Source organism: Frankliniella occidentalis, unplaced genomic scaffold (assembly GCF_000697945.3).
Source record: "Frankliniella occidentalis isolate FOCC.00 unplaced genomic scaffold, Focc_3.1 Scaffold221, whole genome shotgun sequence".
Taxonomy (NCBI): Eukaryota; Metazoa; Arthropoda; class Insecta; order Thysanoptera; family Thripidae; genus Frankliniella; species Frankliniella occidentalis.
Window position 1 is genome coordinate 396,955 of NW_026267347.1, and position 1,145 is coordinate 398,099.

A 1,145-nucleotide genomic window follows, 5' to 3' on the forward strand; every position below is an offset into this window, starting at 1 on the left:
CCATCAAATATTTTCTAAAATTTTTATATTTATTTTTGGGCCACTTTCGTGAGAGAAACTCGCTTTAGCGCCTAAACGGTGAGAGATAGAGCCAAACGGACTAAATTTTCGCCCAAAGGGCTCTACTTTCACGAGTTACCCCTTAGGAGACCATAAAAAATATTGTTTTTTCCACTTCTTGGACCAACCCCTTTTTCTGCGTTACCCCCTCAGACCCACTCAGAAGTGGTTGCCAGGATTTGCACCAACCGTTTCGTTGACCAGAAGTGACAACAATAGTACCCTGAAAATTTCAAACCTCTAGCTCACGCCCTGCTTGGGAAACGGACAGACAGACAGACACAGAGGCGATGGCATAAGCCCGCTTATATAGCTTTTAAGCAAAAGAGCGGGCTAAAAACTGTGCTTTCGGCCTGTGCTTTCCGTTTGCACTGTGCGTCGATGACAGGTGTCCAAAGGCACCGTTGAAAACGTGATTTGACAAAGGGGCCTTGGTAAACAAGGACAGCGGGACCCATCGCGAATATCGATATTTTGATTACGCCTCTCATACCTCAAAAAACTCTGCTTTCAGGCCGTGCTATCCATTAGATTTGTGCGTCCACGCACGTTGCCACAGAAACCGTTAAAAACGTTGATTTGATTCCCAATAAATCTAAGCCCCCCCCAAAAAAGCATAAACGGTGCTTTTAAACTTTATAGGCGCCAAAATCGGTGCTCGTCTCTTTCTGAACGAAATACGACGTGTTTACTTGTGTCCCGCAAACTGCACGACAGCAGGACCCATCGCGAATTTCAACATTTCGAATCCGCCACTCAAACCTGAAAAAAAACTGTGCTTTCAGGCAGTGCTATACAAATGAATTGTGCGTCGATGACAGGTCAACATTTCGATTACGCCGTTCCTAACATCTTACCGGAGTAAAACACTGCTTTTAAGCCGTTTCCGCCGTTTTAAACCGAGAAAAATGTGCTCTCAGCCTCAGGTGTGCTCTCAGGTATATGTATGAATTGTGCGTTGATGACAGGTGTCCAAACCCACCGTCAAAAACTAAATTTTTCCGAAGGGACCAAATAAACAAGGCCGGCGGGACCCAGTGACGCACAATTAAATCTGAGCAGGCCGGAAACCTGTTCTTAAACTG